The following is a 14,711-nucleotide window of genomic DNA, read 5'->3' as shown; positions in this document are numbered from 1 at the left end:
CTCATAACAAAATCCTCCCCAATGCTTTCACTTTCCACTCACTTCCATTATTAAATCTCTCCTAAATAAACTTAAATCTTGCTCACTTTCTGCTGACCAACTACCCCCCTACTTTCTTAAAGTTGCTGCATAGTCTATTGTTTAACCTGTCTCTATACTTATCAAGTGTTCCATTTCTGAAGCCCATGTCCCAGCCATATGGAAATCCTTTTATACAGTCCCTCTCCACAAAGGTGGAAACTCTGCTTATCCTTCTAACTTCAGACCCATTGCCATCCTGTCTTTCCTATCCAAAAGTTTGGAAAAGTGCATCCATACTCAGTTACTCAAATACATTCTGGACAACAACCTCCTAACTCCCACCCAACGTGGCTTTAGACCCCACCATAGTACAGCCACTGCACTACTTTCACCCAAGTAGTAGCTGAAGCCCATGACAATAATTTGATTGTCTCCTGTTTATTCCTTGCTCTAAGGCCTTTGATACTGTCTCCTATTCCAAACTTCTAACTACACTTTTTGATCTTCATCTCTCTACCTCCTCTGTTAACTGGTTTTCTAGCTACCTTTCTGGCAGGCAGCATTCCATGTGATGGTAAACTGTCCTCCCCCTTTCTTCCCAGTGAACACCGGTGTTCCCTTAAGGATCAATCCTTGGCCCCCTCCTGTTCAATATTTTCGCTAACAAACTTCACTCTGCTACTAACCTCTCATCACTTCTACAATATGCCGACGATTCCACTCTCATCACCTCTGGCCACAGCATTCCTGAACTTCTAGCTCTCACTCAACACACCTTCTCTGTCGAAATCTGACTTTCTGATAATCAACTCGTACTAAATCCAAAAAAAAAACGTCCTCCTCTTCCTTCCTAAAACACTTGCTCTACACAAAGCCCCCTCCTCTATCACCTCCCTCAACAACACCACTATCAAATCTGAATCCCATACCAAACTACTTGGCGTAATCATTGAATTAAAATTCAATATACATATCCAACAATGTATAAAAACAACCCATCAGAAACTTGGTCTTCTCTATCGCCATCAAAAATTTCTTACACCTTCCTCCAAACCCTCCCTAGCTCAGTCACTCTTTCTACCCTGTCTTTTTTACACTGCCTCCATCCTTTAGAATATTCAAACATCTCTTCTCTCCAAACTGGAACAAACATATAACAAAATAGCCACATTTGCCTCCAGTCTTCCATATAAATCTCATCACCTCCTCGCCCTTAAGACACTTCAGTGACCTGAATTCCATAAACAACTACTTCTTTCTCAACTACATATTGCACACTCTATCCTGAATGATCCCTTTTTCTGTCCCTCCATCTCTAATCTAATGTCCTACTATAACCCCCAACTCCACCTCCGTACTACGAGCAAACACTTCTTTGACATATACAAACCCAATAACAACATTGGAAAGTCCCTTTATAAATACTCCATAGTCCATGCTTAGAACATACTCCCTCTCAATATAAGAAGCACTCCTCAAAAATAACTGTTCAAACAAACAAGAACTTGAACTCTATCTGCAAAAGATGTGGTCCTGTGCTTGTCAACCCCCCACTTGATTTATTCGCCCTTCTTATCTACATAATTTTTTTTTTCCGCATATACCCTGCACCTTCTGTTACTTTTCCCTCTTTCCTATTTTTAAATGCTTCAAAAAAGGGGCTCTTATATTGCTATTGACTCTTTGTACATTGGAATGACCTCGTGTATGTAGTCCACTGAATTTCACACTTGTCTTTTTTTAATATTTAATATTTATAAATTTGTTAGCTGTTAATCGACTTATGTCATGCTATTACTTGTTAAGTAGGCTTATGTTCTCTGTTGATTATATCTTTGTAACTTTTGAATAATTGTTACTTTTATGGAGATTTTCTCCTTGGGTCTCCACTGAAAATGGGCCCCTGGCTCAGCTGGTCTAACCTGCTTAAATAGCAATAAATCAAAAAGTAAATATGAATTAGGTTGTTTCAGCGTAGTCTGCTACACATTAGTCGGCTATTACGTATTATATTGGATTTGAATGAAACAGAATGGTACTTTTTGTTTAGAAATTTGTTTTCCTTGCTTTTAAATCATTTCTCTTCTCGCGTTTGAAAATTTCTTGTCAAGAAAAACTCACACAGCAAGATTTCTGTAGCTCTTGTATGCTTACCCTCAACCCCCTTGATGATGAAGTTTCTGCAGAAAGCAGCTCATTATAGTGTGATGGCAACCCACCTTGCTCCTTTCTGACCCAGACAAGTTTGGTTCCCCTTCCTCTGCCCTCCTCCTAACACATCCTCCTTAGGTCCTGGACCCAGTTCCAGAGCTGCTATTCCATCTGTCAGGTCAGCCTCCTCTGAATCTGAAATCCCTCAGGTTGACCACTTGGTTCATCTAATTCCAGTGATGGTTAGAGATCACAAGCTTTTGAAAAGGGTTGTTATGTCCTTCTCAGAAGTCCACTATCATAAAGGTATATGGTAGTAAGTGGAGAAAACGTTCTATCTGAGCTATTTCCAAAGGACTGGATCCTTCTTCAGCCCTTCTAGACATCATTTTAGGTTTACTATCTGGTCTTTTTTAATCCGGTTCTATTTATTCCAGTTTGTGGCCATCTCAGATTTTCACATCAGTCATGGTCAGCTACTGACTGCTTCTCTAAGATGGTCAATAGCATTTCTAGGGTACCTTTTTTGCTCTGACTTCAGTAACAGAATCCTGTTCCCCTGTGGGATTTGCTCCCTTCTCCTCCAAGCTTTGACCAGGGCCTCTTTTGAATCATATGCTTATGTAGATTTAAAGTTTCTCTCATGGAAATCTGTTTTCCTAGTTCCAGTAACTTCAGCCAGAAGAGTTTTAGGACATGGGAGTCTTGTCCTACATGCCACTTTAACTAATTTTCCCAGAGTTTCCTTGCGGACAAGACCACTCTTCCTAAGCTGGCATTTGAGTAGACTCTATCAGTTCAGTTACCACTCTTCTTTCCAAATTTCAGTAACAAGGGTGAATATATGCTTCATTGTTTCTCCATCGCCAATTGAGACACTGGACAGGACCAAACACATTAGGAAATCAGTGTAGGTATTTGTCTTTTTTTTTTTTTTCTAAAGCTAAGCTTGGAAAACCAGTCTCCAAAGTGACCTTGTCTGGATGGATTTCCAACTGCATATCCTTTGTTTATACCATGAAAGTTTGATCCCTTCCTTTTAAGCTAAAAGCCCACTCTGCTAGGGCAGTAGCTACTACAACAACTGTTTTTAGCTGCACATCTCTGGATGATGATTGTGCACCTGTTACCTGGACTAACACTCTCTCACACCTTTGTCTCCCATTATAAACTAGGCATTCAGTCTAGATCCAGGACCTTTTTTGGCATCACTGTTTTGGAGAATATTCTCTCCTGATACCACCTGACTGTCAGTTTGGAAACTGTCTCACAGGTTGAGAGAGAAAAAAAAAACATCTGGTACGTGAGTTATGTACTTAACATAAAGCTAGATCCATGTTATGTTCTTCCATCAGTCTCAACCCCCCCTTCCAAATCGTTGTTGGTTTTGTATTGCTCTTGGTGGACCTTGCAGGTAGTCCAAAGTCTGTTGTCGAGCCTGTCTGGTGTAATTCTTGGTTTCTGTTTGGGGAGCTGCGTTGAAGCAGTTCCTGGGCGTAATATTTATTTCAAAAAATTGTTGGGGCAAACTAGATTTGAGCAGATTAGGTACACGGGGCATTATGAGAGAGGAGATGGAGCTTCAGGGCTGAGGACTCTGAAATGCTGGGCCTGGTTCTAATAACCCCCAAGATGAGACTGACAGAAGAAGATGACTTTGATCTAGTGTTGTGGTAAGTACATAACTTTCGTTTATTGCAACCATCCACAGCCATCCATTCATCTCCACTACACTAAAATGTAATATTCCCTGTCTTTCTGCTCTTTGCTTTCACAATGAATTGTGAGAAGCAACAAACAAAGTTTTGTCACAAGAGAGAGGATTGCTGGGAAGGGGGCTTATTTATTTACTTTTAGGTGAACCTAAATAAAACAAAATTAGTGTCACATTGCCAGTACTGTGCATGCACACTTTTTTATTAAATTGTTTTGTAGGTTGGCTACAGATCTGGGGCGACTACTTGTTTTGTCCCTATTATAATCCCTCACTGTGTATATATAAGACACTCTGAAAAACAGTCGTCGGCACTTAATTGAGTATTCTCAAACTTATTGATATTTTTCACTGCTTCTGTTCTAAGTAAATGTAATTGTTACATGACAGGAAAGACTAGATAGACTCTCATGAACTGTGCTGTCACAGTAAAGTGCGAGCAAAAAAAGTAGCATTTGAAATAAATAAGATCATATCAGGATGTTTTGCCCTCATGAGCTCATTTGAGGTTAGAAATAAATTAAAATTAGTAATAATTATGCTGTTGGTTAGTATTGTGCTGAGCTTTATGACAAGATGAACTGAAAAAACATAGGTCTTTATGTCCGTAGTTTTTAAGCTCTTGCAAATTCATATCCATTTATTCAGTAATGCTGTTTGTCCATCCTTGTCTGTCACCCCCTTTTTCTCTGCCTCAGTCTTCCACACATTGTTGTCTTCTCTCGTAGATCCCATCTTCACATTTAACCTCTCTGCAGCATTGCTGTAATTTGCCATTTGCTTATCAGTAATAATTTCTGTCTTTGAAGGTTGATCATCAGTTCAAATCCAGCTTTTTACACTAACAGTACTGTAGGCCTGGGGAACATTTTGGGTTTAGAAAACTTTATTCAAGTTGTTGCTCTACGATTAGCTTACTTTCTGTTGCAGTAGAAGGCAAGCTAGTTGTTGACTGTGGCTTCTCGACCTCCTAATGTCTTGTAAGACAGTTTTGCCACAGAGGTATTGGAAAAACTGTAATGTTATAGCAGTTTATCTTTTCTTTTTGTTTCAGAATCATGACTATCAGTACGTGGGGGATATACTTGGAAATGTGCTGTATGAATACCATTGGTCGCTTAATGATGCAGACAGATCTTGATTACATGTTAACTTTAAAGGGCAGTTAGACAAAAATATATCTGTTTAGGGTAAGGAATATCCTAAATCACTTGTGGAGTTTGTTGCATGTAAATGATTATAGCATGGATTACATGACTGCATTTTTTTCTGTAGCTCTCTGATATCGGTGTTGAATCAGTTTCTGATTATGGGCTGGATGATGAAAATCATTTTGAAGAAATAGTTGAAGAAATTGTAGAAAAAGAAGAAGAAGAAAAAGGTACACAAGTGTTTTATTGTATTACTGGCCAAATTTCATTTTTGAGTAAGCACTATGCAGGCATCTCATCTGCTTGATCTTATGTCAGCTCAAGCTAATGTAAGATTCCTGGCCAGTTGATTATGAGTGGAGTGGAGTGTAAACTTCACTTCCTTCCTGACCAGATTTTTCTTACTCTAAAAAACTAAAAATTGCATAATGAGTTATCCTCCTGAGAAAAGTACTGTTGACCAGGTTGATTCACAGGTCAGATAAGTGTAAGGAAATTAGTGACTTTAAGAGTATCACTTTGAAGATTGCTGTTTTAATAAAACAAATTTATTTGGCTGCATCTGTCCTCCAGTCTTGTTTGGAAAACCAGCTGTCTCATGTTGGAATGTTATACAATACTCTCTACCATGTTTAAAATTCTTTGTAGTGTCTCTTGATGAACTCTCATGAAATCAGAATAGCTGTAAATGCACGCGCTTCCCTCTCTCTTTTTGTGTGTGTCTCTCTGTCTGTGTGTGTCTCTCTGTCTGTGTGTCTCTCTCACTAGACCGTACCCCAAAGGGCAAAGAGGCGGAAAAATGTGGTTCCGTAAGACTCTGGGATCTTTCCAAGCCACACAGGGTGATGCCCCCTCCAGAGGCGGGGGGGGGATGGAAGACGCCGCCCAGGTGGCAGAGGGGGTCCGCAAAATCAGGGCGACAGGGATACAGTCCCTGGGAAGCCCTTCCAGCACTCCTGAAAGGAGGCCCGACTGTCCTGCTCTGGAGGCAGTCGGGGGTCGCTTGGCTTTATACCCACACACCTGGCTAAATCTTACCTCGGATTCTTGGGTAAAAAGCATAGTTACCAGAGGATACAAAATTCCCTTTATGTCTACCCCACCCCAACAAAAGAAATTTCCAGATGTGCCACCCCATCTGCGAGATCTAGCAGCCGCTCGAAAAGAGAGTCATCCAGCCAGTCCCGGCGGACCAAAGAGGATCCGGAACTTACTCAAGGTTCTTTTTAGTTCCAAAAAAGACAGGGGACTGGAGACCGATTTTGGATCTCTGCAAACTCAACACCTTCGTGAGGAAGGAAAAGTTCTGGATGGTCACGCTACAGTCGATCATTCCCTTCTTACAGAAGGACGATTGGATGTGCTCTATAGATCTCAAGGACGCGTACTACCACATCAAAATGGCCAGGCTGTCCAGAGATTACCTGTGCTTCCGGCTGGGAGCCAGTCATTTTCAGTTTCGAGCGCTGTCCTTCAGTCTCACCTCAGCCCCCAGGGTGTTCACCAAATGCATGGCAGTAGTGGCTTCTCACTTGAGACGGCAAGGATTCCGAGTGTTTCCGTATCTAGACGACTGTCTCCTTACCGCCACCACCGAGCACCGAGCATCGTCTTGTACAGGCCAGGGACTACACAGTCTACTTTTGTTCCCATTTAGGGATCTCTCTCAATTTCAAAAAATCTGCCTTATCGCCCTCACAGCATATCTCATTTATCGGAGCAGATTTAGATACAAGGCTAACTCGGATAAATCTTCGCTAGCAAGAGCGTCAGCCCTCAGGGAACAGGTTGCTCTTCTTCAGAACAGGAAAGCTCCGGCCATGCTAGTGTTAAAGGTTCTAGGCATGATGGCAGCCTCTCTAATTGCAGTTCCTATGGGCAGAATGCACATGAGTGTCCTTCAATGGCTGCTTTTCGTGCAATGGTCGTTCCAGCAGCTACCCTTATCACACAAAATATTGATAACAGACTCTTGCAAATGGGATCTTCTATGGTGGATAAACAGTCAGGATCTCACGATAGGTCGCCCATTTGTCCTTCCCAACCCTACAGCCACAATAACCACGGACGCTTCTCTGATAGGGTGGGGGGGACTTTTTCAGGGAAGAACAGTCCAAGGGCAATAGTCCAATCTGGAGTACAATCTGCACATCAATGTTCTGGAGTTGAGAGCGGTGTTTCTAGCGTTGCAACACTTCCACGCATTCTTACCTCTAGGAACAATAGCAGTTCAGACGGACAACATGTCTGTGGTCTGGTACATAAACAAACAAGGGGGAACCAGGTCTTACCCATTATGCAGAGAGGCCCTGAGAATTTGGCAATGTGCGGAGTCCACGGGTCACTTTCTAGTGGCAACGCACATCCCAGGGTCATCCAACGTCATTGCGGACAGGTTGAGCAGAGCCATCCTGTTACCTCACGAGTGGTCCCTCAAACCGCAAGTGGCGGAAAGGATTTTCCGCAGATGGGGCCAGCCTTGCTGCGATCTATTTGCATCCCCGTTGAATGCCAAATGCAGAAGCTACTTTGCCCTACTGGTGCACGATTGGCCCCCGGGTCTCCTGTATGCATTTCCTCCTGCCTCGTTGATACCCAAATTTCTACAGCAAGCCAAGAATCTGGAAAGGATGATAATCCTCATAGCGCCATTCTGGCCTCGGCAGATATAGTTCCCCTTTCTTCGAGCCCATCAGATGGAGGAACCTTGGATTCGGACCCAGTGCCAGATCTATTGACTCATTCATCGGGAGTTCCTCACCCATCCCTTCATTCCCTCAAACTGACAGCTTGGCTGCTCCGCTTCCCTGTTTAGCCAGGTCAGATCTTTTCTCTCCGGCAGTACAACACATTCTGGTTGCCTCTCATAAAGCTTCCACCAGAAAACTTTACAGGAGCAAATGGAAACTTGTGTATGTTGGGCGTCAGGTCAACATATAGATCCCTTGGTAGCTCCGCTACACAAAGTTTTGGAATTTTTATCCTTACTCTTTCACGAAGGGGCCTCTACTTCCACTATAAGAGTACAGCTGGCGGCCATATCTAACTTCCATGTTGGTGAAGGGGGCTCTTCTATTATGTCTCACAGGCTTTGCAAGGCCTTTATGAAGGGAACTTTCCACCTTCGTCCACCCATTCGGGAGCCAATTTTCCCATGGAATTTGAACTTATTGTTGTCACAACTGATGTTACCACCCTTCGAACCAGCTTCATCCTGTCTCCTAAAGTTCTTGTCGTGGAAGACGCTATTTCATATTGCTGTCACTTCAGCTTGAAGAATCTCAGAGCTACAAGCATTATCAGTCAGGCCACCGTACTTGATTTTCCACCCGGACAGAGTTTCCTTGCGCACAAACCCGTCATTTCTCCCCAAGGTATGTTCTGTGTTTAAATATTAACCAGTCCATAGAACTTCCGATGTTTTTCAAGAATCATTCAAACAAATTGGAATATATGCTGCACAAGTTGGATGTACATAGGCAACTGAGATTTCACCTAGATAGGACTAAAGATCACAGGAAATCAGATCAGCTGTTCGTTTCATTTGCAGACAACAGGAAGGGCATGGCAGTCACAAAATGTACCTGGTCTAAATGGCTTTCCGATTGTATAGACTTTGTGTATTCTATTTCGAATCAGCCTCTGCCTTTCAAGCCTAAGGCTCATTCTACTAGGGCCGTTTCTACTGCCTTAGCTCATGCAGCTCGCTTACCATTGAATACGATTTGTGCAGCAGCAACGTGGGCAAGACCTCATACGTTTATCAATCATTACAAGGTGGACAGTGCCTCTAAGGACAGGACATCCTTTGGTTCCACTGTGCTCAGGAACGTTCTTCCATGAGTCACCCAGGGTAATGGAGCTAGGGACGCTACCCATGTGTAAGAACAAACGGCGAGATTGAACACTTTCACATAAAGAAGTTATGTACTTACCATAACGTTCCATGTGAAGTGTTCATCTCGCCTTTGTTCTTACATCCCCTCCCTCCTTCCCCCTCCACATTATGGAAGAACTGGTAAGACTAGAGTCTGGAATGGGATCCTTTTCCTCTTGTGGGTTAATTGATCTGTGTCCTCCGTAGGATATGCTTCACCACCCCTATAACATTATGTGTTATAGTTCTATGGTGTTCATTGTTAGACGTGTGAATGTGGATTTTTAGAGCAGTTGATGGCGGACGGTCATGTTTCTTGCAAACTAGATCTGAGGGATAGCAGGGAGGATCATGGGATATAGTCTGGTCTCGAGCTTCTCTAAGATGCAGAGCTTGTGATGCGGCCGACTTGGAGCCGAGGATCGGCTCTGAACCCGTGTGTAAGAACAAAGGCGAGATGAACACTTCACATGGAACGTTATGGTAAGTACATAACTTCTTTTTCTGTGGCCTTTTGGTGTAGAGTCTCCTTTGATGATATTTGTTCTGCAGCTACTTGGTCCTCATCTCATACCTTTATTTCTCACTACAAATTAGATTCGACTTCTAGAAGGAGAGCATCCATCCATTGGTTCCGCAGTGCTCCGAAATATCCTTCCATGAGGGCCACCCAGGAGTTTAGTAGCTGGGCACTCTGTCCCACAGGTTGAAGACAAAATGAAGTAAACTACTTCAGATAAAGAAGTTATGTATTCACTATAGCGTTCCATCTGAGTAGTTCTACTTCATTTGTCTTCAACTGTCCTTCCCTCCTTCCCCCTGACCTTATCATACGAGCAGCCTGTTGGCTGCAGTTTTAGGTCATAAGTATTCTTCAGGTCGGGTTCTCAGTGTATGGGTCAGCAAACTCTATCTGGGGGTTGGAAGGTAGTGGAGGTGTATTGTGTTAGGGGAGGAGCGTGGAGCTCGGAGCAGATGCTAGCGAATTTGCCGACTCTGATCCGATACGGATCCAGTACCCACAGTTTGAAGACAAATGAAGTAGAACTGTTCTGATGGAACGTTATGGTGAGTACATAACTTTTTTTTATTCTTCTTAAGACAGTTGTATGTTATACGTGTGTGTGTGTGTGTGTGTGTGTGTGTGTGTGTGTGTGTGTGTGTGTGTGTGTGTGCATATGTGCTTGTCCGTTCGTGTGTGCGCACAGATCGCTTTCAGAAGCTAGAAGTTTAAAAACGTCAAACTTCTAAAGGCCAAGACCATAAGATCAAAGTTCTGAAACATCAAACGTTTTGAATGGAGATAGCCATACAGTGTGTGTGTGTGTGTGTGTGTGTGTGTGTGTGTCATAGTCATGTCAAAGTAAATTTTATTGGTATTTAGCCTACACAAATGCAATCTGAATGAAATTGCGTGCATCAGGCTCGAATTGAGAAGATATATACATACATGCAGTAATACATACAACGTAGACATATTCATCATTTCACATTAAATAGGTTATTCTGCTACATGTTACCTCAGTTACCTTATCTATAATTTTTAGTAGCTGAATGATTTCTTATTACACAAGTTCCTACTGCACTGTGCAATCCTCACAGAAATGAGAGGATCTAGTTAGTATAATACTGATTATTCCCTGCCACTTATGTATTGTTTATGATTAGAATCTGAACTCTCATTTATTTCCACCAATAGAGTTGGCTGTCCCATAGCTTGTCTGTGTCTGGCTTCCCTGAGATTATTGTCAAAGTTCAAAAGCCTCCCTGCCTGAGAGAAGATGTTTCTGAACCTCGGCGTTTTACAGTACACGCTGGGGGATCTTCTGCCATACAACAAGCACTTGAACATTCATAAGCAGAGTGTATAGGATCCTTGATTATTTTTGTAGCTCTGTTATGACATTTTGCTGTGTATATATGTAAATATATAATCTGAAGTAGTTGACTTCATTTGGTTATCAACCTGTGGGTTTCGGATCCGGACCGGATCCAAGATGGCAGTTTTACCAGCATCATATCCAAGCTCCAAGCTTCTCCCCTTACCCATAATACCTCCTTCCTTCCCTCAGATCTCATTTGCTGTGGCTTTTCCTACAACGTGATCCCTTGAACTCCAGGCTGGTAGGATAGTTTCGGGTTTTTTTTCTGTGTGTGCATGCTTAGTTTTTAGGTACATCTTTGTCCCCTTTCTTTACTTAATGTCCAGATAAAATTTTGAGCTACCCGTTAGATAGACCGAGCTGGATCAATGAGTCCCCAGTGGATGCCGTTGTGGTAGCGGCTGCCACGAAGAAGGAACTGGCTCAGGAGAGTTCCACAGTCCATCCCCCGGACCGAGAGTCTAGGATGATGGACTGGTGGGAAAGTAGACTTATGCTTCAGCCACCTTTTGTATAAGGGAGCTGAACTATATGGCCCATGTTACCTGAGTGCAGCGTGACCTGATCAAAGAGTTCACTGCGTCTCCCCTGGAGTCCATGTCGCCAGAGAAAAAAATGCACATTCTCTAAGCGTATGCCCTCTCTGAAAGCCGATACCAACACATCTATGCGACTCCTTTCTCATGCCACCAAAGGAGCGGCATGGGCGGCTGGGTCCGACGTTGCTATGAGGCGACATGCCTGGTTCAGGCTATGTAATTTCACAGAATCCTTCAAGGCGTATTTTGCAAATACTCCCTATGACGGCTCGTCCCTGTTTGGAAAGACTGTCCGTGACACACTAGTCCAGAGTGAGAAGGATGGGAAGACACTGTGTGCTGTCGGGATCCACTTCTCTAACCCCCCAAAGATCCTTCTCCAGGAATCAGCGGGAGCAAAAGATGTGGTTCCAGATGTCTCAGTATTCCCGTGACACTCAGGACTCCTTTTCCCCAAGAGGCAGAGGGGAACAAGACAGATGCCAGCCCAGAGGCGGGGGGGGGGTCTGAAGAACTTCGGGTCTCGAGAACCGTTCTCGAACAGACCCGTGCAGCAGCCCTGAGAGAGGCAGTCAGGTGCCGTTTCTCTATGCACCTGATTGTGTGGGCATCCATGTCAACAAACCGTTGGGTGCTCCAAATAATATCCAGAGGTTACATAATTCCCTTTGTTACACGTCCCTCTCCCCCAAAGCACATCCTGGATGTTCCACCCGCGCAAAGGGAGGCAGCAGCCATCGAAGTAGAAAAGCTGCTAAGCAAACAGGCCATCCAGCCTGTCTCCCCAGATCACTCCGAATCAGGCATTTATTACATGTTTTTTTTTTTTGTGCCAAAAAAGATGGGGGGCTCCAGGCCGATTCTCAACTTTTCCATTCTGAACCTGTCAGTTGCCAAAGAAAGGTTCCGGATGGTCACTTTACAATCCATCCTACTTTACCTGCAGGAAAACGACTGGATGTGATCTATAGACCTCCAGGATACATACTACCATATAAAGATGCACAGACGCTCCAGGAGGTTTCTCAGCTTTCAGCTAGGGGCCAGTCACTGCCATTTCCAGGCCCTACCCTTCGGTCTCACCACAGCCCCCAGGGTATACGCCAAGGTCATGGCAGCAGTAGTGGCTCACCTGAGGCTTCAGGACATACAGGTCAATCTGTACCTGGACGATTGGTTCCTTGCCGCACCCACCAGGCATCTACTTGGTCAAGCCAGGGATTATTTCTGGAAGTTGTCAGACTTGCTGGGCATCAATATAAATATAGCCAAGTCTTCTCTAGAACCAGTTCAGGTCCTGGACTTCATAGGGGTGAGAATAGACACATTGCAATCCAAAGTCTTTCTGCCTCCAGAGCGGGTTTGGTGCCTTCATCTTCATGTCATCCCGATTCTTCAGTATCCCTTTCCCTTAGCCGCAGTGGTGTTAAGAGCCCTATGATCTATGGCGGCCACTATCATTCTTCTTCCTTGTGCTCATCTTCACATGCAGGTTCTGCTGTGGACATTGGCGGTCCAGTGGTCCTTATTGGATCTGCCATTGACTCATCTGATTTGCATAAGCGAGGTGTGCAGGAAGTCTGTCTTCTGGTGGCTCCACTCTCTGGAGATAGTGGAGAGACGGTCCTTTGTTGTAGTCCCTCACCAAGCCACTGTGACCACAGGTGCCTCCCGACTAGGGTGGGGAGGCATTGCTCGGCCAGGACAGTCCAAGGCACATGGTCCCTAAACGAGACCAATCTGCATATCAATTTTCTGGAGATGAGGGTGGACTTATTAGTGCTGCAGGCCCTTCATGCCTTTCTTCCTATGGGAACTATTGCGATTCAGACAGACATGTCAGTGGTCTGGTACATCATCAAACTGGGAGGAACCAGATCCTGCCCCCCTTTTGTCGAGAGGCCATGAGAGTGTGAGAATGGGCGATCTCCACTCACTTTTTTCTGATGGCAACACACATTCCGGGTCGGTTCAACATACTAGCGGACAAATTCAGCAGAACTATCCTAATGCCTTACGAGTGGTCTCTGAATCCTTATGTAGCGGAGCAGATTTTCCTCGAGTGGGATCAGCCTTGCTGCGAAGTGCAGCAAATTTTTCGTTCTGATCCCCCCACAGGGGGAATCCCCCAGAGGCGCTCTGGTCCATGCTTGGCCTCCCGGTATGCATATTCTGTTACCCCTCATGACAAAGTTTTTACAGAAGGCTTGTCGGTTGGGGAGCAAAGTCATCCTCATTGCCCCATTCTGGCTTACCAGATCTGGTTTCCCTGTCTGTGGTCTCATCTGGTAGCTCCTTTTGGATCTTGGATCCGATTCCGGATGTTATTTTGCACCCATCGGGGATTCCTCTTCCAGACCTGGGTAGTCTGAAGCTCATGGCTTGGCTATTCCAGTTCCATTGATTGCCAGGACTCCCAGACTTTCTTCCCCCATTAGATCTATTCTGGGTTCAGTCCATAAGTCCTCTACCAGAAAAGTTTACCATAGTAAATGGAAGCGTTTTTTGATGTGGGCTTTCCAGAGGGATCTTGATCTTTTTACGGCACCAGTGCCAGTGGTTCTTGAATTTTTAGCACAACTTTTCCAGCAGGGCACCAGCTTTTCTACGGTGAAAGTTCAACTGGCTGCCATTTCTAATTTCCATGTAGATGAAAACATGGGATGCTTGGCTTCTTCCAGACTTTGCAAAACCTTCATTAAAGGGACCTTTCTTTTATGGCCAGTTAAGGACCCCACTCCTCCTTGGGCTCTTAACTTAGTTTTACAGGCGTTAGTTGCTCCGCTGTTCGAGCCAGCTACCTCCATGGATTTGAAATGTTTATCTTGGAAAACAGCTTTCCTAGTGGCGATCACTTTGGCTAGGAGAGTGTCAGAACTTCAAGCATTATCTGTTAAATCCCCTTATATGCTTTTTCATAAAGACAGGGTCTCACTTCGGACTAATCCTTCTTTTTTGCTTAAAGTGGCTTCATAATCAAATATCAATCAATCAATATGCCTGTCTTTTTTTCCAAATTTTCAGAACAAGGGGGAATATAAATTACATTTGTTAGATGTATATAGGCAGTTACTTTTCTTCTTACACAGGACTAAGCCCTTTCGCAAGTCTGTCCAATTGTTCGTGTCCTTCACTAGACCTTTTCTAGGCAAACCAGATGTCCTTCAAGAATGCAACTGCAGTCATAACATGTGGGTTGTCCTGCCTCAGGCAGCCCTAGGTCGGCCGGATTCCAAAGTCTGGGTCCGACGTCGGCTGATGTCGCATTTCTCTCCGACGTCAGAGCGGCTGGAGTACATAAGCATCAGCTGACGCCATTTTCTTCAGTCTTTCTTGCCGCGGTGCCCGAAGCAGAAGCAGTTCGCAAGTGCCGGT

At 44.1% G+C, this 14,711-nt stretch overlaps 1 protein-coding gene across 2 annotated transcripts in view; it reads left to right on the top strand.

The window, feature by feature from the left end:
• Positions 1 to 5,155: 5,155 nt before the first annotated feature.
• ESCO2 (establishment of sister chromatid cohesion N-acetyltransferase 2) overlaps positions 5,156 to 14,711 on the top strand; it is a 769,905-nt gene continuing 760,349 nt past the window's right edge. For both annotated transcript variants that reach the window (XM_044062679.1, XM_044062678.1), the window contains exon 1: positions 5,156 to 5,267. The gene's annotated coding sequence lies outside the window, so the exon portion shown is untranslated. The remainder of the gene's footprint in view (positions 5,268 to 14,711) is intronic.

The sequence above is a fragment of the Protopterus annectens genome, chromosome 2.part1 (genome assembly GCF_019279795.1).
Source record: "Protopterus annectens isolate FY-2018-M chromosome 2.part1, PAN1.0, whole genome shotgun sequence".
Classification (NCBI taxonomy): Eukaryota; Metazoa; Chordata; order Ceratodontiformes; family Protopteridae; genus Protopterus; species Protopterus annectens.
This window is presented reverse-complemented; position numbering and strand designations above follow the sequence as displayed.